This window comes from Typopeltis vanoorti, chromosome 22 (assembly GCF_054136105.1).
Source record: "Typopeltis vanoorti isolate ZY-2024b chromosome 22, IOZ_Tvanoo_1.0, whole genome shotgun sequence".
NCBI classification, from domain to species: domain Eukaryota; kingdom Metazoa; phylum Arthropoda; class Arachnida; order Uropygi; family Thelyphonidae; genus Typopeltis; species Typopeltis vanoorti.
Window position 1 is genome coordinate 92,282,909 of NC_143570.1, and position 24,592 is coordinate 92,307,500.

General features: G+C 37.7%; 1 protein-coding gene across 2 annotated transcripts in view; it reads left to right on the forward strand.

Annotated features, from left to right (window-relative positions):
- The window catches only part of LOC150094569 (integrin alpha-9-like), an 806,800-nt gene that overhangs the window by 324,091 nt on the left and 458,117 nt on the right, over window positions 1-24,592 (forward strand). The window lies entirely within an intron of this gene.

A 24,592-nucleotide genomic window follows, 5' to 3' on the forward strand; every position in this document is an offset into this window, starting at 1 on the left:
GGAGGATATGAGATTAGATTAAAAACCATTAGTGTAGATAAGAGGATGGTTGACTGAGAGCTATCAAAAGTGTTGTATAAAGGGGGGGGGGTCTTCAAATTTAATGTGACCAGTGGCATACAAGAGGGAACAATCGTTGGTCCATTGTTATATAATCTTTACACTAATGATATTGGAAAGAATTTTTCAGGTAACATAAAGCTGTTTCATGATGCAAAGATAGACAATGCAATCAGGAAATGGGACTGACATGCAGCACTTGCAGAATGATTTGAATAGGCTGGAATTGAACGGCTGTGTAAATGGCTGTCCTTTCAGTGTTAGTAAATTTAAAGTTGCACTTTGTGTAACGAGATATTCAGTGGCATACTATATCAGTTCATTAGTTTTAATAGATAAGAAGTTGTAGTTGAAGCAAAAAACAAAGATTGTACATGCAACTCAGAGGATAATTGCAATGCTGAAATGAACATTGCCATGTACAATAAGGAAGTCATTTTTGCCTCTTTAAAATGCTTTGATATGACCTCATCTAGACTACATGATTTCTGGTTTTCAAGACGATGCAGAAGAGAGAGTGCAAAGGAAAGGTTAAAGATTATATTGTGGCTTCTGAAAATAGATTACGAGAACAGATTGAAAATACGTGGACTGAAGACGATATATGTGTGGACACTAGCAAACTGGAGAAAGAGTAGTGATATAGACATCCAATCTGAAAGGATAATATACCAGTAGATTGAACTTTTTCTTTTATGAAGAGAGAGAGGATGAGGCAACCATGCAAGTTGAAAATTAATGCATTCAAGAAGGGGGCTGATAATTATATTTTTCTCTCATCAAGCAATGCATGAGTAGATGGGAAATGGTGAGTTCAGGTAATGTACAGGAATTCAAGAAAGCTATGACAGCTGGTATGGGCAACTCCCTTAGTTCCTGGTAGGTCTCATCAAGTAATAATAAAAATTATAAAAATATTATTAAGACCAGCCTCCATCCATGGAATGAAAAGATTAATCACGGGGAGTTGTACACAAAACCCATAAAACTGTGCTTTAAACTCATTCATTGTATCTGCATTCGCCACATTGTGAGGCAAGGCATTCCAGTCACCAACCACTCTCCACGTGCCCTTGTTCACACCATCCTTATGCAGTTTTCAGAGATGGACCCCTTGTTCTACCTCTCTCCCTTCTCCCATTCTGTGGAAAAAAAATAATTCTTCTCCATTAACTCAGTAACTGCCCCTTACCAAGTATATAACATCTTGATTTTATTCCCTATTTACAAGTCTATGCAAATTGCATTCACTAAATCTGTTTTTGTATCTCACATTCTAAAGATCAGTTATAACCCTAATCATTGTTCTCTGGAACCTTTCTAATATATTCTCATCACACTGAAAACCATGGGACCAAATTGGTGTGCAGTATGAGGTCTCATACTTCTCACTTGATTAGGCTATATGAGGCCTGATCAAGGCCTTAAACAATGGAACCATAGTCTCTTTATTTCTGCAAGTTAAAGTCCTCTGCATCACTGCTGTAATCTGATGTGACAACTTTATAACTTGTGCAGTGTGACCCCTTAACTTCAGGTCCTTGTCCACCACCACTCCATTGCTTCTCATCTTCTCAGCCTTCTTCAGATTTCTCCACCAAATGTATACTTTGCATCTCATCGTTGCCTTCCAAATTTCTGAACCTTACACTTTACAACATTGAACTGATGGTTCCATATATTTGCCCACTCATATAATCTATTCAAGTCTTCCCGTACAATCACATCTGCTGAATTCCTCATCAATCTTTACAGTTTCGCATCATCTGCAAACCTCCAGTATACCTCCAGTTAAAACCCATCCCAGTATCTTTAACATATAAGTTAAATAACAACAGCCCCAAAACAGACCCCTGTGGCACACTACTACTGAATTTTCTCTTCTGCGATACTGCTTCTCCATACACAACTTACTGATACCTGTAGGAGAGTCAATTGCTTATCTGACTCACTAATCTGTCATCTAATCTCATCTGCTCCAGTTTAGTTGCCAACTTGCAGTATGGTAATCTATCAAAAGCATTTTGAAAATCTAAGTATGCCTGTATAAGCATCTCTGTTGTCCAATCCACACGTCGCCTTGATATAGTACATATGTAAGTTGGTAAAACATGACCTCCCTTTAACAAACCCATGATGACAAGTACAGAGAATACCATTAATCAATTCACTTTTTTATCCTATCTCTCAACAACATCCTATCTCTAATACCTCAATCACAACTCCAGATATACAGATCAGTTTCTATTTTTTACCTTATTACGATCTGAAGTTGAACAATTTGACCTTCATTCCACTAATGTGGGAATTATGCTGTAGCAAAACTTCTTAAACTGGTAGTCCAAGATTAATGCTAGCCAACTGCATTTCATTCTCTATACTTCAGCTTTGCCTGATTTCACACACTGAGGATGAAATACTCTGATAAATTGCTCACTGCATACCTTAACTATATCCTCTACAGCAGTTACCAGTCTATCACTCTAATTTCTAATCTCTAAGTTGCACACATCAAAAAACTCCCTGGAGTTTTTCATGGCCTGATTTGTTAATTTCTGCTTATATTGCACTTTTTTGGAGGGTGACCCAGTTACTCTTTACTAACTGGGTCACCCTCCTTGGCTTGCTCTTTATACTCTTTGTGCAACTGATTATACTATTATTTATCTTGTGCTGCTTCCAAAGTCCCACCACCTTCCAAATTTCAGTGTTTTGAGCTTTAGAATACATTTGCACATTGACACTGTTAAGTATCTCTTTATCAGTTCCTAGGCAGCAGTTATTTCTTTCCTGCTTAAATTCTCATTCCATAGCTCCAATCTGTCTCCTAAGCTTCTCATAATCACTACCCTTGAAATTTCACATATATCCTTTCCTCACATAAGTCTTCATATTGGCTATCCACAACTCAGATGATCACTTTATGAGCAATTTTACTACTCAAAATGCATTTTGAAATGTAAATGCTTAGGGTAAACTTCAAGGTATCAGTCTTGCAAGTTTTAGAAGGAATAAGCAGCATTTTTGTAGTTACTTCAGTTAGGTTGAAGTAACTACATTGCCAAACAGTGAGTAACATTACTTCAGATTGTTTAATATTTGAATTTCAGAAAGCTGAATTTGTTATTGATGTAAAACCAACTAATGAAAATTAAACAATAATTATCATAATAATTAAGGAATTGAAGTAAGATATTAGATAGGAATAGAGATCTACAAGTTGTCTAACTGGTCATGCAGACTATAGAATATATACAAAAATGATGCAAGTGTTATGTCTGTACATGAATGCCAGGAGTATTGGAAAAAAGAATAGTTTGTTGCCTTGATGAATATGTTGAGCCTTGGATTGTATAGGCATTTATAAGACCTGGTAATCATCAGATATACTAAGTGGTATTGAGTGTGAGGGTACAGTATCTTTTGGAAGGATAGATGAGCAGTGTGCTGCTAATGTTATTGGAGAATTTGAGTCCAGTAGAAAGATATCACTGCAATACTAGTAGCTGTTTTCTATGTAGTAATAAGTCATTTGATTCAAGGTGGATTCTAATAAGATCAAATACAGCAGGGTGTATTTGATCTTATTATTTGAACATTGATTGGGTAACGGTGAAATCTCTTAAGAAGAATGAAGCTGAACGTATCGAGCTGTTGTGAGAAAACATTATCAAGCAATGTGATGATAGAACTTAGGATCAAACAGAATGTTAGAATCGATTATAGTGTCAAAAGCAGTTTCAAAAGATATTGTTAATGCATGAAATGTATTATAAATATGCTTAAATGATGCAAATATTGGAATACCTCACTAGAGTTTGAAGAATAAATAGGTTGGGAGTGAAATGGATGTGAAATCTTATTAAGCAAGTGATTCTCAAGAAAAAGATGATTTGTCAGGAATACTGTCTGTGTGGTGATGATATCACTTATAAAAATTATATGCCACAGGCCAGAAGATTCAAAAGAATTGTACTAAGTCTGAGTATGAAAACAAACTCTGTAAGCTAAATACAACCCAACAGAATTCTATCATTATGCTACAAGTAAAAGAAAGAATGAATGTTAAAATAATTCTGCTGAATGCATGTAGTATGTGGGGGCAGAGCCAGAAGCAATTATTCAACTAACGAATGCCCATTTTGCTAAGAGCTATCAGCCTGGTGTATGCAACATGGAGCTCATTGCTACCTCTATACTTGATGAGAAACTTGTATGAGGAGGAGAGCGTTTGTATAAATTGAATAGGAATTTAGCAATAGGTGCTGGTAAATGTTCTGAAGAAGCTAGAAGAGTGTTAAACTGAACTGGCTGTTCCTTGATGGGTCGACAAAGAATCTGTGCTTCACAATGAACCATGAATTCATTGAGGGAAGGTCATGTTGGAGTAACTTATCGACATTTTATAAGAACTTTATGGTTGAGTTAAAGAAGGGGAGTGGATACATCATGATACTTATGGACTTTGCTAAGCTTTTGACAGGAGGGAGTGTTCAAGTTAGAGGATATAGGATTGGATTATAAACTACTAATGTGGATTATTATTATTATTATTATTCAGGTCTCCATGGAGTCAAAAGACTCATCGTGGGAGGTCCTTCCTAAGAAATACAAAGTCTATCAACACTCATCGAGGGGAGGTCCCCCCCCCCCCTAAGAAACGCAAAGTATATCATACCACTCCTTAAACTCATTGACCGTTCTCGCTTTCACCACTCCATCAGCCAATGCATTCCATGGTTCAACCACTCTCCATGCAAAGAAACCACTCCTCACCCTCTTGCTCACAGTTTCCTTTCGTAACCTCCAGGGATACTTCCACTCCTTCCCGCTGTTCAACCAATTGAAAGAACTCCCCAATGTCAACCCTGTAACCACCTCTCAACAGTTTAAAAGTCCCAATCATATCAACTCTCCTTCTTCTATCCACTAAACTCTGCAGTCCACATTCCCTCAGCCGATCATCATAACTAACATGTACAGTCCTGAAACCATCTTTGTTATCCGTCTTTTTACCCTTTCCACAGTTAATTTATCCCCTTCAAATCCTGGCGACTAAATCTGAGAACAATAGTCCAAGTGTGGTCTGATCAGGGTCTTATACAACGGAATGATAACTGTTTTATCTCTGCAGGTCAGCGTCCTTCTCATCATTGCAGCAATCCTCTGTGTTACCTTCACCACCTTTGCAATATGTCCCCTAAATTTCAGGTTTCTATCAATCATCAACCCCAGATCTCTTGTCTTCCCACTTCCTCCAGTATAACTCCTCCCATAATGTATGCAGCTGCTGCTAACAAATATTCTTTCATAATTTTCCATGCACTAATGATATCCCGGCCTTCCAATTCCTCCTTCCATGAAACTTCTCCAAGTTGACGTCTTAGACTATTATAGTCACCTGCCTTATAATTCCACATATGTTCCCATCTCTTTGATACTCTTGCATGTCTATTCATTTTCCAAGTCAAAACCATATAGTCATGCTCTCCAACTGGTGGGAGAGATGTCATCTCAGTTATTATCAACTCTTCTGATGCTATAGCCAAATCCAAAACTCTTGTTCCCTCTATTACATGTTGCCTAAGACATTTGTCCATCAAGAATTCTAGAAATTCCATTCCCTTATTGCTACTTGCATCTTCCTCTCCCCAATTTATACTACTGTAGTTAAAATCTCCCATAACAATCATTCTTCTTGCACTTGTCAAACTCAACTGTCTAAACATTTCCTGGTCCCCACCCTCTGTACTCCTGGGTCTGTAGCAACAATGCACTAAATATCCTGTCTTGCCCACCTCTACCTCACCCCCTATGCTTTCAAAATCATTAGTGTCACTGCCTTCCAAAGTCTCCACTCTTAGAGGACATAAGTTATCACTTATCATAAGCAGTACTCCATCACCATGCTTTCCCTTCCTATTCTGTTGAAAAATGCTGTACCAGCGACTTTTATGCCTGTGATTATATCCTCTTCTGTCAACCACGTCTCAGTGATCCCAATAATTTTTGGCCAGGCTAATGCTATCTGCGCCACCAATTCCTCTTCCTTATTCCAGATACTTCTGGCATTAGTATAAAGCATATAAATGCCGTTGTTTCTATACTCAGCATTATCCCCTCTAGACTCCACTGGGCTCAGTGTTACCTGATGTCGTCTCCCTTCTCCAAAGTACCCATTCCCACAAGGTGCCGCCCCTGCTTCCATCCTCCCTGGAACACACTGACTTGTTCAGAACAGCAATCTCTCCAGATGCCTGTGTCCTTCCTCATTCAAATGTAAGCGGTTTCTCGCATACTATTACTCTCTGTCCTCAAACGCACTCCAAGCATCCACATATTCCAGTCCTCTCATATCACAAATTCTAGCTATTATGTCATTCAATATTACTGCTCTTCTGTTCAGCTTGTCATTATCATACCTAGGCAACACACACACTATTTTTCCTCTCTGTGTCTTCTTTCGTACCACCTCAAGCAAGAATCTCATAACTCTCTCTGCCCTATTTACACCACCACCACTTAAGTCATTTGTTCCCACCATCACAATCATCTCATCCACCCTTTCACCTCTCTTAACTGCCAAAGCCACACTTTCTATCATTGCTCCTGGCAAACACTCCTCATTTATTGTCGCAAGGCTTATACATTGGTCATACATAACTGGTAATTAGCTTAAGGAATTAACAAAGCATATAACGGATATTAATTAAAGCAAACTTTAATGAATTCCTTCAATATTTTGGCAACGTCATGTTGTCATATTCAGGAACATATAAATATAATATATGCACGCAGGCACTAACAAAAGCAAATGAGGAAGAAGGCAAGAAACTAATATTGTTCCTAAAGTCCTAACGGTGTCCCCTAGCAGGCTAATTGGGTTGTCTTGGCTGTTGGGCTGAAGTTCTCATAATCTAGGCTTCCCAAATTTGGGGTAGTTTCATGCACCCAAATTTGTTGAGGTTTGGAACGTTTTTTAGAGCTGCTGATGTTTCCACGAATAATCTTTCGTACTTGAACTTGCTGTGGTGTATTATTTTAGTTTTCTTCCAACAAATTCTATGGCGGGTATCTAAGACATGGTCTGCCAGCCCAGAGGGGCTGTATTGGTGAAACTGGATGTAGTCTTCGTGTTCTGAAATCCTGATATTCGCTGTCCTGCCTGTTTGGCCAAAGTAGGACAAGTTACAGCTGCAAGGGACCTGGTATACACCAGGTAGGTCTAGGGCAGAATGATTGGTCTTTGGTAGAGCGGATAAGGGATGCAAACTTTTTATATGGTCTATAACACGAAGTCAGATCATATTTTTTGAGGATATTGGTTATTATTTCAGAGGTGCCCCGGATGTAGGGGATTGTGATAGATTTAGTGTAATCTTTATTGTGGAGGGGGGGGTTACTGGTTTTAGTATTTTTTTGATTTTTTGGGGGTTGTAGCCATTGGCTAAGAAAGTGTTGAGGATGTGGTTTAGTTCAGCAGTTAGGGCATCGTGATCTGAGCAGATTAATTTTGCCCTGTTGAATAGTGATTTTATAACCCCATATTGTTGTGAGGGGAGGGGTGGTGAATGTATCTGCCTGTATGGGTGGGTTTTCTATAAACAGAGAAAACCAAAGATCCATCAGGCTGGCGAGTGATTAGAGTGTCTAGGAAGGGGAGGGTGTTGTTTTCCTCTTTTTCTAAGGTGAACTGGACTCTGGGGTGTTGGTTGTTTAAGTGTGTTAGGAAGGAGTGGAGTGTATCTGAGCTATGTGGCCAAATAGTGAACACATCATCCACGTACCGAAGCCAAATAGTGGGTTTTTGTGGGGCAGAGTTTAAGGCTTTCTCTTCAAAGGTCTCCATAAAGAAGTTGCCCAAGGGTGGGGAAAGTGGTGAACCCATGAATATCCTCTCTATCTGTTTGTAGAATTTTCCTTGCCAAACGAAATAGTCTGAGTTCATTGTGAACTGAAATAGGCTGAGATATCGGGAGGAAACTTGGCTTGGATGAGGTCTAGGGTTTCCTTGAGTGGAACATTAGTGAATAGGGAGGAGACGTCAAAACTGACCATTATGTCAGTGTTTTTGAAGTGGGAGGTTTTCTATACTGGCTTTGAAGTGGGCAGAGTTTTTTATGTGTGATGGTGTGTTGCCAGTGTAGTGTGTGAGCGTTTTGGCTAAATGTTTGGCTAATTTGTATGTAGGTGAATCAATGTCATCCACTATGGGACGTAATGGCACATTTTGTTTATGTGTTTTTGGAAGTCCATATAAGCGGGGGGGGGGTCTAGAGTTATAAGGTTTTAGTTGTTAGTTGCTGCACTTCCACAGGCCAAGAAGTGACCTTCTTAAGGAGTCTGTGGAGAGTTCTAATCTGAGAGCTGGTAGGATTATATGCAATAGGGAGGTAGGTGGTATGGTCTAATACTAAAGCATTAAGCTTACCTGTGTAGTCCTTTTGGTTGATGTATTTAGGGGTAGTCTGGAAGAATTCAGGTTACAGTGGTGTATGTTTACCAGGGAATTAGTCCTTGCTCCGCTGTTATGGTCTCTACATTCATGAAATTGGGAAACATTTTCATTTGATATAGAGCTGTTTACTGTGGAAGTGCAGCAACTGATATGCTGTACTACAGAATGATTTGAATAGTCCAGTGTTGTGGGGAGATGAAAGCAGTTATTGTTTTCATTGTTAGTAAATGTTATATACTTTGGTGTGATGAGATGTTCCATTGTGTGTTATATTGGTGTGGAAAGAAAGTGATCAGATTGGCTATCTTGGAGTTTTAGTAGATAGCAAGTTGAAGTTCAGGGGCCATAAAACAAAGATTGCAAATACAGCTCAATAGATAAGTTGCATTGCTGAAATGAACATTGATGTATAAGGATAATTAAGTGATTTTGCCTCTTTACAAGGTCTTGATATGACTCTATCTGGGCAACTATGCACAGATGTATTCTCCTGAATTCCAATGTAAAACAGTGCAAAGGAAAGTGTTAAAAATGCTATCAGGATTGTGGAATATAGATTCTGAGGACAGATCAAGAAATTGTATGGCCTACAGATGTTACCAAACAGGAGAAAGACGGGAAAATTGATAGAGATCTTAAAAATTCTGAAAGTGTCCTATAGGATACTAGTAGATGGATTTTCATTTATTGGATGGCAGTGAGAGGATGAGAAGGCATATGTGGAAGTTTAGAATGAATGCAATCAAGAAAAGAGTGAAAGCTAGATTTTTCTCTCATACAGCAGTGCATGATCTGATTGGCTTTCCTTTAGAGCTGGTGATTGCGGGTAGTGTGAATGAATTCAAGAAAAAGTATTATAGCTGGTGTGGGTAATATGTGGCCTACCTTGATGACTCTGTGACTCTCAGCATGTCTCTTGTAATAATAATTATTAGTATTATGGACCACTGTAGATTTACAAGACTCCTCTTAAATAATACTGTCTGTCCAATCTTTCCATAAACTCATTTGTTGTCTGCGGCGAACAGTTTAAAAAATTTTAATGCATTCCATGGTCTAGCTACCCTCTATGCAGAGAAGTCACTTCTTTCTCACTACTTCCTTCAGCAACTTCCAGATCTTGTCCTTGTTATTTTGCTTGTTCTACCAGATCCTCTGTAAATACTTCTCAACAGCTCTTTAAATGCCTGAATCCTCTCATTTTTTTTATGAATAATCTGTGCAGTTTTCTTGCCCTCAGTCTGTCCTCATAATTAGATTGCATCATTTTGTTGCTTCATCCCCTTGAAACTCCAGTGACCAGATCTGAGCACAGTAATCAGTTGAGAAGTATTTACAAATCCTCTGTAAATACTTCTCAACAGCTCTTTAAATGCCTGAATCCTCTCATTTTTTTTATGAATAATCTGTGCAGTTTTCTTGCCCTCAGTCTGTCCTCATAATTAGATTGCATCATTTTGTTGCTTCATCCCCTTGAAACTCCAGTGACCAGATCTGAGCACAGTAATCCAGATCTGATCAGATCAGAGTATGCCATGGAACCACCACCATTTTATATCTGCTGGTCAGTGTCCATCTCAGTGTCCATCTAAGTCCTCTGGGTTGTCTCCACCTTTACAATATATCCTCTAACCTTCAGATATTTATTAACAATTACTCCACCAGCTCCTTGGGTATAGTTGCTAACCTGGTTGGCCGAGTGGTTAGCATATCCACTCTCCAGTCAAAGATTGCAAGTTTCAATCCTAGTTGTGATTGGCTGTAGGTGGGAGATAAATATCACCACCTGGTGTGTGACTACCACTGCTTATAGGAGGCCTGAAGGTTACTTTAAAAGTTCCATGGGTGGTATCTAGATCAGGATTTCTGAATTATTAAAAAAAAAATCCCAAATCCACAAAACGAGTAAAATTGATAAGATAAAATACTAAACACCTTGCCTACCCACAATACTGGTGTGCTATAGGTTTAGAACTTGTGGATTGGAGCATAAAAACATTCTGCCAATATATGCTGAAGTTCAATCAAATTAGGGCTAGCTACCTAGTAACATGTTGGACCCCCCCCCCATACACACCTCTGGCCCTGATAACGGCCACCACACAATGAGGCAAGGACTCCACAAGCTTGTGAAAATGTTTCATAGGTATGACAATGCATGCATCCTCCAGAGCTGTTCCACAATTCACTCAAGTTCGACGGTGGTGGAACATGGGACCTGAACACTCTGCCCGATCGTATCCCAGACATTTCCGATGGGATTTAAATCAGGGCTTCTAGGTGGCCACTTCATTATTTCAAAGTCAACAGAATGCTCCTGAAACCAAGCAGTAGCTTGCCCTGGACCTATGAGATGAACTGTTGTCTTGCTGGTAGGTGCCATCTCCAGTGGAATGCATGATGGACATAAATGGATGTAAATGGTTGGCCATGAGTTCCACGTACTGGGATGCATTAAGACTCATTGGTACACATACCAAAGACATCCAACTGAAAACACTCCAGGCTATCACTGAGCCACCACCAGCTTGTACAGTTCTAACCTAACATTCAGGATCCATCATTTCATGGGACTGGTGCCATATCATCAGTCTGCCAATGGTGCTATGAAGTTTAAATTGCAATTCATCACTCCAGGTAACACATCGCCAATTTTCAGTTGTTCAGTTTCAATGTTCTTTAACCCAGGCAAGGCTTTCAGTCCATTATCGTGCACTTAGAAGTAGGACTCTTGTAGGTCGGTGGCTCCCGAAGCCAAGACAGTGAAGTGAACGTTGCACAGTCCTTGCACTGACTTTCTGGCTTGAACCCTCATTCTGATGGGAGATGATTTGAGAAAATGTCTTGCACCTATTGGTTCATGCAATGTGAGTCAGCTTGCAAAGCACGACATTAAAGGCTGGTTGCCCTTTGCAGTTTGTCCGGGTACTTGTTGTTTTGCAGAAATTTTCATATTCCTGGAACACTTTTAAAACCATTGTATGAGAAAATCCAAGTTCATTGACAATTTAAGAGATCGAGTGACTCATCTGTCGGGCACCTGCGATCTTCCCACTGTCAAATGCATTTAAATCCCATGTGTTTCCCATTACGCTTCTCATGACGAATGCTTGGGGAAGCCAATGCTGACAGTTGGTATAGCCACAGTTTCAGCCATGTATGCACAAATGTGGGAGTTGTGATACAGAATTTGCATAGCATCTCCTATTCCTAAATCAGTGGCATTGTATGCTACCTACAATCCATGAATCCCAAATTTCAAGGTCTTGGCCTTACATTTAGTTGTATTAAACTGATATCTCCATTCCTTTTCCCATGTGTCCACTGTACTCAAATCCTCCTTAAGAACCACCACATCAGCACAATTGCTAATAATCCTTCTCAGCTTTGCATCTGGAAACAACTGAATATCCTCATGCATTCCACTGACGTCACTAATGTAAAGGATAAACAGTATAGGTCACTTGTCTTTAAATCTAATCTTTAAAGGTACCTGTGGCATGGTTATAAATAATAAATTACATAATAACCACAGTAATTAACTTTAATGAAATGAAAGTACAGATATTTCATGCTGAAAATAACAGTACATCATTGTGTAGAAACAAGCAATCAAAGGAACTGGAATACAAAAAGTACATATAGCAGTCACCATGTGATAGAAATTAACATTAATAAATAATATTATTAGAAACTATTTTTGATGGTTACATAAGATAAGAATCTCCCAAACGTTTTGGAAAGAGAGAGAGAAAAACGTTCCAATTCAGATTTGGCCGATATAAGAGGACTTCACAACTTTCTTTGAAAAGGCGTTCATATTTAAACCTGCATCTATGGAGAAGATGAGCTTTATCCCGCTTATTGTGTTTAGTGTCAATACTATGTTGAGCCAGACCAGACTTTTGAGGATTCATGTATTCGATATAATATCGATATTCATTAATTATTTTTTCCGCAGAACAGCCTGTTTGTCCAAAGTATTAAATTACATTCACACAGTATATATGGTAAATGCCAGCTAATGATAGAGGTAGTTTGTCTTTTGTAGATGACAACAGATCCCTCACTTGTGACCTGATGCTTCCTTGACACCACTACTTCATACCAACCCTCTGGTATCTATTCATTCACATTCATTCATCTATATGTCCAGCTTATTCCAATCATTCTGATCAGCCACTAGTACTGGCAACCCTTTCAAGCTAGTTATTTGATAGTAGCCATTTAACAGTCTCAATCATACTCCCACTTTGTCTTCTATCCACTTAACTCTGCAGTCAGCATGCCCTCAGTCTCTCCTCATAATCAGCATTGTACAGTCTTGATATCATTGCTGTTATTTGTCTCTGCACCTTCTCCAAGGTCACTTCATTCCTTTCAGATCCTGCTGACCACATCCATCTGAACACAAAAATCCAGATATGGTCTAATGAATGTTCAAGCATAAATATTGGCACAAGTATTGCAGTACATCAGTACAACTTCATATATAGTCAAATGAATATCTACCCATAGTCCTGTCATAATGTCATTGACATCAAGGATAAACAGTAATGCCTGAGTACCGAATGCAGTGGAACTCCACTTATAATTTTCCTACTGCTCTTGCAGGGGTTATTCTAATTTATAACGTGCAAAAATTATATAAAAAAAAAGCAAACTAGAGAATCATTACAGTGATAAGATAGGTGAGGAACAAAATGGATTCCAGGCAGATCATGCATAGATGGTTATTTTCCTTTGAAATTACAAACTGTAAGCAGACAGAATTCAATAAAACAATGTAGACTATAAGAAAATGAAAGGCTTTGATGGTCTAGATGGAAATCAACTTTTAGAAACACTTTATTTAATTTTTTTTTTCATTGACAGTGGGACCCCAAACCAAATGAGTAGCAATCTACAACTTTTATAGATGGCATAGCAATCATAATGTCATAGCAATCAAATTGGGAACTGAAGTATTAAATTGGAAAGCAATAAATTGTGACATCTGATAAGGCTGCCTTTATCATCATTACGAGTACTTTTTGATATACATATCAATATTGTTGTCAGAAATGCAGATTTGACAGTTCAAAATGTTTCATTGTAAAGAAAAATGCATCACTGTTCAGTTATATTCACACTGCACCTCCATAGCAGAGCGGAAAGAATGGAATATAGTACTTTTGACTGGAAAAGACCTGAGTTCGATATTCATTGTGACAAGAGGAATCTTTATATGGTTTTTTTTCAGTTGAAGGTGAGTTAGTCATATGGAGGTAGCAGATGTGTCAGGTGTTGATTGGGTTAGATGTTAATAAGGCTGTGGGAATGGATGACATATCGCTGCATATTAAGGAATGTGCACAACAGTTGGTTATGCCATTTACCTGGTTGTTTAATGTAAGTCTTGCAGTGGGTAGGGTTTTTCTAAGGAGTGGAAAGAAGGCAAAATAGTACCACACCATAAGCATGATTCTAAGACAGAAGTCTCAAACGATAGTCCAGTCTGTAAAGCTGCAGTTGTAGTCAAGGTGTTGAAGAGATTGGTAACAAATAAAATACAGAATTGGGTTGATGGACATTGCATTGTTTTTGATGGTCACCATGGATTTGTAAAAGGTAGGGTCCTGTTTTGGTAATTTACTTGTATTTTATGATAAAGGTGACAAGTGTGTTAGATAAGGGAGAATCATATACAGTGATATTCTTAGACTTTGCAAAAGCATTTGATAGATTACCACATGATAAGTTGGTGTACAAGCCAGAGGATGGGAATAGACAGTGTATTTGTTAGATAGATCAGAGATTGGCTCTCTGAATGATACCAGCAGGTTGTATATGATGGAGCAGTGTCTCAAAATAGAAGGGTGAACAGTGGCGTGACCCAAGGTTCTGTTCTTGAGCCCCTGCTGTTTAACTTGTTTGTAAACGATATATCATGTGGACTGACTTGGGATCTTCAGTTATTTGCTGATGATGCAAAGTTAGGAAGAATTATAAATAGCACTGCTGATGTTGAATCCCTTCAGGAAGATTTAAATAGACTTTTTACTTGGACAAAAGAGTGGGGTTATAGTTTTAATATCAATAGGCGCAAGGTGTTGCATTTTGTATTGTAGAAATATAAGGCTCTGTACTATATTAATGGTGCTGTATTGCAGGAAGTGGATGAGATTAGAGATTTGGGAGTGATGGTTGACAGTAGACTGAAGTTTAGAGGGCATATTTCTAGTGTCACATAGGCTGCACATAGTAGTGCTGCTATAATAAGAAGTACTCTAACATGTAAGGATAAGGAAGTGGTTGTGTCACTGTATAAGGCACTGGTCAGACCACACTTGAGCTATAGTGCTCAGATCTGGTCTCCTGGTTTTCAATGTGATGTGGAGTCATTGGAGAAGAAATGTGGATTACAGAGTTTGGTGGATAGGAGGAAGAGAAGTGATGTGATAGAGACATTTAAATTAGTGAGAGGATTTTATCAGATTAATCCAGAGAGGATTGTAAAAATAGTAGAAGGTGATAGGGTAAGAACCAGAGGTCATTCCTCTAGTTATATGTAAGTTATATAAATAAAAGTATGGTGAAGAAGGATGTGAGGAGTAGATTTTTTTCATGGATGATTGTCAGTGAATGGAACATATTACCGGAATGTGTTGTTAATGCAAGGAGTGTTAAGGATTTTAAGATTCTATATGATAAGTATGTTGTCAGTTGAATGAATCTCCCATTATGAGTCTTTCGATTCCATTGAGGGTGTAATAATAATAACTCATTCACAGTCATAGCACCCACAACAGACTCTGGCAACCTATTCCACTTATTCATCATCCTCCAATCAAAAAACCTAGTTCTAACACCCTTGCTAACTACACTCGTAGTCATTTTCCATGGATGGTCCCTAGTTCTCCCACCACCAGACCTGTTTTGAAAAATTTCCTCTGAATTAATCTTGTAAAAATAATTTATATGTATCAATCATATCACCCCTTTTCTGCCTATCAACCAGTTGCTGTATTCTGAATGAAGAGAAATGGAAATTGTTAATACATCTTTCAGAGTCCAACATAATCTACCATTCCCTGAGCAAAATTTTTTTAAATTAATGGTCTCATGTTCATAATATGCTATTTATGTAATCTCTTCCAAGTTATGTTAATCAATATTTATTTATTTATAAATCTTTGGGATAAATTACAGTTATAAAAAGGACTCTGTATTAAAATGTCATTCATTTTGTTTAATTTATTCTGTAAAATTTATTATAAGAAACTGTGTGTATATAAATTTAAATGTATATTATATGAATTGTAATATATCTTTTTTGTTTCTGTATGTAAGAGTGATTTTATGTAATTCTTCTGATTGAGTTTGATTGGCTGCTGAAGGAGAAACAGAGTTTATTTTAGTTAGCTCGTGCCGAGAACGTGAGCTACTGTGTATAAACAGAGAAGCCAGTGGGCATAAGCTGAACTGGTTAGAACCGGATTTTGGTGGGAAGAAGGAATGTAGCTGATTGGAAAATGAAAGAAGTGGGAGAGAAAGCTTAGGGACAACTGAGAGACTGGTTATGTGTAATAGTGGGGGAGTTGATATATGCCGTAAATCGACTACGAAAGGAACAGGAATTAATAGACAATTCAAATTGCTTCTATGGGAGTTCTGATACTACAATATTTTCCAAATGTTTAGTGGAAGAATAGTGCAGAATCGAAGTTAATACATAGAAGAAAATAAGGAATTAGTAGATAGCTGAAACCAAGTGCATCAAGTCTTGTATATTTCTGTGTCTTTAATTCAGTTATTATAGTGGAAGATTTCTTTAGTATTGTGTTGCCATAAAGTAAAAAGTCAATAAGAATTTCAAGTGTGCCTAAGCGTATTCGATGTGTAGAAGCAGTAACCTGGTAAGAGTTGTCCTTTCTGTAACCTGAGAAGCTATAACTGTTAACTCCGTCGGATATATTTTGACCTTAGCTGTGGTGTTATGTCAATTAATGATCAGATGTTAGATCTACTAAAGTACTTTCTCCTCGAAATAATAAGTCTCATGTGGTTCGGTTACATGTTAGCTGACTGAGAAAGAATAAAGTGTAGCCTGTCATAAGATTAATTATTGTGACATTTGGAAGGTCGAACTTTTAAGAACTATTTTCAACTTGTTTGACTGAACATAAAGAACTGATAAATGAATGTTTGATAATTTATGGATTGTAATTGCTCTGAATACTTTAATCTGAGCTAATATATTCATGAAATGATTCATCCAGGTAGGATAGAGAGAAATATGTCAGAGAAATGCTAATACTTTATGATTTAACTATTGTTAACATTAGTCATGATCCTCAAATCTAATTGAGAAGATATTAATGTTTGAATGTGAATCCTTATAATATTTTAATTAGATAACCTTTTGCAGATAGTTATACTAAAATGTATATATTGTACTTTTCCACATTAAATGCTTTCTTTTGTTAAGTTAAACAGTCCTAAATATCCTAAATATCTTATCCTTTTAACCACTCTCTTGCCCCTTATACTCTCAAAGTCATTAGTGTCATTTTTTATTTTTATTGTGATTTTCAATCCTGTGAGTGAACAGTTAATCTGTTGTCACATGTGACACTCCACAACCATGATTACCTTCTCTATTCTGCCAATATATGTTATACTCTTTGATTTATATCCCTGTCGGTACACCTTCCTCAGTTAATCAAGTTTCACTATTACCACAATCTTTGGGGAGATGGTTGATCTATGCCAGTGCTTCCCAAACTTCTGGATGTCAGGGCCCCCTTTACAAAAATTAAAATATTTCATGGTCCCCCTCGAAAAAAAATCGTAATAGAGAGATATATTATTATAATATTTATTGTATTTATATTCACATACACAGCGAATATTGCAAAAATCAAATGCATGTATTATTTTTTGCCTCTTACCGTTTGGTTCTGAAGACGATGCGGGCTGTTCTGGTAAAATATGAAATACTGTCTTTTTTTTTTTTGAGTCTATTTCTGCTTCTTCTGATTGTTCGGGGGAATTTTTTTTTATTTTTTATCAGCCACTTCTCCATCTTAAGGTTAAATTTTTTAACGTAGAATAGGTCAAATAATATCGCCACTTACTGATACTGGCACACCACAGACTGATAACAGGAAATTAGTGAATATTACCTGAATAAGGGAATTCCCGGAGCAGGAACATTTTTCTCTTTTGTGACTTTTCTCCCTTTATGGTAATTAAGCCTAACGCGAAACAGACAGCAAAGGCAGGTTATTAAAACGTGCATATGATTGGTGCAGTATTAACAAAAGATCGCGCAACCGAAAGATAAAAGCATAACTGACAATTGAGTTGAAATGCTAACTCTCTTCAACCGAATTCCATATGTGAAACTGCCATAACATTCATTATATATATATATATTACTTAGTTTTAACACTTTTACGAATTTTAACACGTTCGGTTGAATTTTATTGTTGCCTTGGGAAATTGAACTCACACACATCTAATTAATAACAATAGTTTTTAGTTATATACTGTGTTTGCCCATGCAACATGTGGTTTTGTTTCAGTCTGTACAGCATAGTTTCTGTGTGAGGGGAAATGTGATTCATTAATTAGTGTGTTTTTATCCCAGTTGTCTGTAATTGCACTATTTGTTGAGAAATACATTACACAGACTCCTCATACCTTATTCACTGGCATAATAAAAGTACTTCTTTTTATTGCCTTTGCAGTATAGTGGTTGTTAGGGAGGGGTGTTGTTTACCACTGGAAGTAAGTTACTGTCTCCCCACATGAACTTGTTTAAGCTTTTTTTCATGTATGAAGTATATGCGAAACTTTTATTGGTAACAGAAAACTAGCTCGGATGACAGTGATAATATAAAACGAGTTTTGATATGTATATAAAGTCAATATCAACAATCCCTGATTACAAACGTGTGATGAAAGGGACAGGGAGATTTGAAGCTTCCCTGGAGAGCATTCGAAGTAAATACAATTAACCACTGCTTTGAAATTAAACATATGAATAAACAATATTTACTAATATTCATTAAGCGCCGAAATACGCAGGAAGCAAAGTTTGTGAACCAACACCAATGTGCGAATTTTCCATTAAAATATAAAAAATAACAAAAGAAATAATAAATAATAAAAGTTAAATACGTTTCTTTTAAAATAAAAAAAATCTACTTAGTCTTAAAAACATTTTAAATTTGTTTTCATTATTTCACGGCCCCCCTGAACAAAACCAATGCCCCCAAGGGGGCCACGGCCCACAGTTTGGGAAGCGCTGATCTATGCCACCAACTCATTTCCTTTATTCCTAATGATCCTAGCATTTGTATTCAGAAAAATAAGTGCATTCTGATATTTATAAAGCTATTTTTACTCTCTGTATACTACACCTGTTTCTGCAGTATATGTATGTCCTCTCCTTCTCAAGCTGCTATATCTGCATGAGGCAATACCTGCTAGGTTCCACCCTTTCAGTTCTAGTTTCTCTGTCCTCATACACTAACTCACAGAAAGTAGTAATCTCTCCTAATGGGAGGGCGTTGAATGAGCGGAAGCATTAATGTGGTGTCAGAGAGAAATATAAGTTGATATAAATTATTCAAGTAATTGTTCTAAATTTATAAGCAGATTTGTTTGTTAGATAGTACATGGCTGTAGATACTTTAAATTTTCAGGTTATTATAATTATTAACGCTAAACTTCCATGGGGTCTAAAGACTCATTGCAGGAAGCAAACACTGTTACACACAAAGCCTACAAAACCATGCTTTAAACTCATTCAATGCATCTGCATTCCCCACAATATCAGGCAACGCATTCCCCTGATTTGCTACTATCCATGAAAAGAATCTACTTCTTATGCCCCTACTGATACTCTCCTTATACAACATCAAGGCATGTCCCGCTTCTTCTTCCTCCATTCTATGAAAAATTTCTGCTACATTAATCTTGTAATAACCATTTACCAAGATAAACATCTCAGTCATATACCCTATCGTCCTCCTATTCACGAGGTTTTTCAAACTGCATTCTCTTAATCTGCCCTCATATCCCAAAGACAAATTATGATCGTATTCAATGTTCTCTGGACCTTTACCAACATATCCTCATCACTATGAAAATCAGGGGACCAAATCTATGCACAGTAATTCATATGAGGCCTGATCAAGGCTTTATACAATAGAACAATAACCTCTGTATTTCTACAAGTTAAGATCCTCCACATAATTGCCATAATCAGATGGCAATAATTCATAATTTGTAATTCATAATAAGTATTCATAATTTGTAATTCATAATAAGTATTCATAATTTGTGTAAACATGATCTCTGAACTTCAATCCTTGTCCACCACCACTCCAAGGTCACTTATCTCCTTAATTTCCTATAAAATTTCCCTACCAAGTATATACTTTGCATCCTGTTGTTGCCTACCAAATTTCAGAACCTTACACTTGGCAACATTGCCCACTCATACAATCTATTCAATTCCTCCTGTAAGGCCACAACATTTGCTTGATTCCTCATCACTCTCTCCAGTTTTGCATCATCTGCAAGCAGTAGTCTATCATCAGTTAAACCTAACTGGATATCATTGATGTACAAATTAAATAACTGGCCCTTGCTGCACATCACTAGTGACTCCTCTTCTGAGATACTGCCTCCTCCTTCATACACAACTTGCTGATATCTGTACAAAGCCTTTCACCTATCCAACGTACTAATCTATCATCCAATCCCATCTGCTTCAGTTTAGTGACCAACTTGTGTGTGGCAATCTATCAAAAACCTTTCAAAATCCAAGCATACTTTATATGCATTTCCCTTGTCTAATACATTCGTCACCTTGCTATAATACATAAGCATGTTTCTAAAACAGGACCTTGAGTTATTATTTATTATTATTACGGGTATCTCCATGGAGTCAGTAGACTCATCGCGGGAGACCCAAGCTAGCAAAACAATATCTGTCATATCTCTTCTTGAATTCATTTACAGATGAAGAGCTCACAACAAAGTCAGGCAATGAATTCCACTCATTCACCACCCTCCAGGCAAAAAACCTTGTTCTGACACCTTTGTTAACCACACTCTTCTTTAATTTCCAGAGATGACCTCTTGTTCTTCCATCACTATCACACAGCTGAAACATTTCCCCTGCATCAATCCTATAAAAACCTTTTAGTAATTTGAATGTTTCTATCATATCCCCTCTTCTTCGCCTATCAACCAATCTCTGCAATCCACAAGCTCTCAATCTATCAATGTAGGGAGCATTTTTTATATCACTCACCAACTTGGTCACTCTTCTCTGAACCCTCTCCACAGCCTCCTCATCTCCAAGGAATCCAGGTGACCAGACCTGAGCACAGTAATCCAAATGTGGAAGTATCAATGCTTTATAAAGGGGAATAATAACCTCTTTATCTCTGGATGTCAGTGTGTTCCTCAACAACCAAGTAATCCTATGTGCAATCTTGGACACCTTAGCAATGTGTCCTCTGAACTTCATCTCCTTATCTACCAATACCCCTAAGTCCCTAGCCTCATCAATCTCTTGGAGTACCTTTCCATCTATGTAGTACACAGCTGGTAATCTTTTAATCCCAAAATGCAAGACTTTACACTTTTCCACATTGAACTGACATCCATTTTCTTTTGCCCATTTTACCAGCTTATTTAAATCCTCCTGCAAACTTTCAACATCAGCTTGATTTTTTATTGCACTACACAACTTTGCATCATCAGCAAACAACTGAATATCTCCCTTTAAGCCGTTTCCTATATCATTTATATACAAATTAAACAACATTGGCCCAAGCACAGAGCCCTGAGGCACACCACTGGTCACCTGCCTCATTCTGGACTCGGCTCCTCCATACACCACCTTATGGTATCTCTCCCTGAGCCATTCTCCTATCCATATCACCAATTTAATATCCATTCCCATCTGCTCCAATTTGCGTAACAGTGTTCTATGGGGTATCCTGTCAAAAGCCTTAGCAAAATCCAGAAGTACCACTGTGTAGCCAGTTCCTTTGTCCAACTCTGATGTTATTCTATTATGGATAGTTAATAGATTGCTAAGGCAGGATCTACCTTTAACAAAACCATGTTGGCCTCTATAGAGTATCATATCCTGATCCACCCATTCTTGAATTTTGTCTTTAACCAACTTTTCCAATACTTTTACCACTACTCCTGAGATGGTGATTGGTCTGTAATTCAATACTGCAGTTTTAGAGCCACCCTTATGCAAAGGAACCACTTTGCCTAACTTCCACTCCCTAGGGACCATACCAGAGTTCAAACTTAAATTAAATATCCAGGTAAGAGGGGTTGACAATTCATTTGCACATTCACGCAACACCCGAGCTGATATTCCATCTAAGCCTACCGCAGTGTTTGCATTTAAGTTTCGCAATATATTTAATACCTCTGATTCTTTAGCTTCAATTCTCACATTAGGTATTGCTATAGGTATAGAGATATCCTCACTTGGGTGATAGACTTTTGAGAAGTGATCACTCAGTAACTCGACTATTACATCTGATTTTGTCACCTCAATACCATCAGCACCCACTAAGGTTATCCTTCCGAAGTCATTCTTCCTCTTACTTGCCACATAGCGGAAGAACTCTTTGGGATTACCCTTGATCTCTTTGGCTAAGGTCTTCTCATAATCTGATTTAGCTTTTCTTACTATGCTGGTAACCTTCCTAGCTTGAGCCTTGTACTGCTCATGGGTGTCCTGATCGCCCTTCTCCTTGTAAATTCTCCATAACATTTTCTTTTTTTGTAGTTCAAGCTTGATACTACTGCTCATCCATCTAATGCCTGCCTTGTTTGACCTCCTGACCATGGGGACACAATCTGATATTGCTTTCCTCAGATACCCGCTGATTTTATCCCAAGCACTGCTAACATCTTTCCCTTGCAATATGTTCTGCCATGGGATGGCTGCAAGCTCACTCCGAAGCTTGTTATAATTGCCTAACCTGTAGTTTCGTACATACCCCTTCTTAATAGAAAAATCCACAGATTTTGCAACCTCCCAAGTCAATACCACATGATCGCTTTCACCAACTGGAGGTAACGAGGTCACCTTACTTATGCATATAACCTCTGAACCAATAACCAGGTCCAACACTCTCACACCACGTGTCCCTTCAGTTACGTGCTGTTTCAAGTAATTATCTCGTAGCAGATGTATGAACTCCATTTCCTTTTTGCTACGTGATATTTCCTCCTTCCAATTGATATCACCATAATTAAAATCCCCCATAATAATCACTAAGCCTTCACTCATTGCACTAAGTTGCTGATGCATGAATTCAATATCTCCCCTGTACTCCCTGGCCTATAGCAGCATCCAACTGTATATTTGGTTGCGTTGGTCACTATTTCGCACCAGACTGCCTCAAATGAACTCTCATTCACATGTCTATCATCATGATATACTACTTTCTTTGGCTGCAACACATCAGCTATCATCAACAGTACTCCTCCTCCTGTTCTATCTTCTCTATCCTCCCTGAAAATACTGTACCCATCACATTCAATTCCAGTGACCACATCTTCTGCTGACAGCCAAGTTTCACTAATGCCTACAACTTTTGGTGAGATTTCACTGACTAATGCCAAAAATTCTTCTCTCTTATTTCTAATGCTTCTAGCATTGGTATACAAAAATTGCAGATTCCCTCTAGATCTTGTACCGGCTTTAGAACTGATATATAAGTCACTAACTACCGTAGTCCTATGCCGATTTTTTTCCCCTCTCTTCTGCAATTTATTCTGCCTATAAGGATCAATAAATACACAATCAGTGCTAAAGTTACAAGTTAAGAGTTACAAATCCATGCTGACAATCACAAAGAATACCATTGTTAGCTACCCACTTTTGTATCCTATCTCTCACTAACCTCTCCAATACCTTAACTACAACTCCAGATATACAGATCAGCCATAATTCTTTGCGTTATCCTTATTGCCCATAGATGTCCATATTGTCCATTAATGTTTGTATAGATTTAAGATGGATTTGTGCCACTCCTTTGGAACTTATGCTATTGCAGGAATCTTGTTAAACAGGTAGGCCAAGGCTGATGCTAACTTCTTGGAACATTTCCTTAAGAGACGTGTGATATGTCAAGTCTTTTTGCCTTATTTACATCTAACATATTTAACTCTTCATATACACTTTGCTCACTCACCATGAAGTCCTCTCATTTCACACTGAGGATGCTACATCCTGATGAACTGCTCATTGAACACCTTGACTATGTGCAGCAGTCACCAGTCTCCCACTTTAACAACATCTTACCATAATACATTTTGGAAAATTATGGAGACAACTACCATGTTTGAGTAAAACTTTAGTTTAATATAAACCAAAATTTTACTTAAAAAAAGAAGGTATGGCCATGGGCTCACCACTATCCCCCGCCAATCGCTAACTTCTATATGGAAACTTTTGAGCAAAGTGCTCTTGATTCCTTCACTCTAAAACCTGCAGTGTGGTTCAGATACATTGACGATGTGTTCCTTATCTGGCCACATGGGTGACAAACGTTAAACACATTCCTTAGCCACCTGAACAAACAACATGAACACATACAATTTATCGAAATTGAAAATCAGAACTTGCTCCTGTTCCTGGACACACTAGTCACACGTTTTCCTTCCGACAGTCTATCCTTCATGGTCTACTGCAAACTGACACACACTGGCCAATACATACATGCTAATTCATACCACCACCCATCACAAAAATATGGAGTCATTAACACCCTTAAAAAGAGAGCTATGACAATTTGCTCTAACCAACAAGCTCTGAAACAGGAACTAAAAATCATCAGTGACACATTTATAAATAATGGCTATAACAAAAATACTTCATAAAACATCATCAAAAAAGAATCTAGATTATAATAAAACCATAGCCATCCCATACATTAAAGGGTTATCAGAAAAAATCAACAGAATCCTACACCAATATAATCTCAATGCCACCTTTAAACTACCTTCAAAACTTAAAAACATATTCAACTC